The 364-nt window shown below is 49.2% G+C and overlaps 1 non-coding gene across 1 annotated transcript; it reads left to right on the top strand.

The window, feature by feature from the left end:
* The first annotated feature begins 78 nt into the window (after window positions 1–78).
* Window positions 79–151, top strand: TRNAF-GAA. Its single transcript has one exon. It is a non-coding gene; the product is annotated as a tRNA-Phe (tRNA).
* Window positions 152–364: the final 213 nt, after the last annotated feature.

Here is a 364-nt window from a genome sequence, read left to right as displayed (position 1 = left end):
TGACGTCCTTTTTGTGTGCAACTGCTGCAAAAACCTCCCGGACAGAGAAGCAACAGGCCAAAATGCTACTATATAGCTGCCAAAGTAGCTCAGTTGGGAGAGCATTAGACTGAAGATCTAAAGGTCCCTGGTTCAATCCTAGGCTTTGGCAGGCCCTTTCATCCCTGTTTGTGCAAGGTCGGCTTGTTTTCTGGGAGGGCAGCAGCACCTTCATCTGATTTTGAGCTCCTCAGCAGGATAACAGAGAGTATGGGTGTCAAGGTTTCCTCCCCCACTCTGAACTTTAGGGTACAGATGTGGGGACCTGCATGGACCCTTCTAAGTTTAATTCCTAGCTTAGATCTGGTAACACTGCCACCAGCCA

The sequence above is a fragment of the Mauremys mutica genome, unplaced genomic scaffold (assembly GCF_020497125.1).
Source record: "Mauremys mutica isolate MM-2020 ecotype Southern unplaced genomic scaffold, ASM2049712v1 Super-Scaffold_100099, whole genome shotgun sequence".
NCBI lineage: Eukaryota > Metazoa > Chordata > Testudines > Geoemydidae > Mauremys > Mauremys mutica.
The sequence above is the reverse complement of the archived record's forward strand: the minus strand, read 5'-3'. Positions and strand labels throughout refer to the sequence as shown.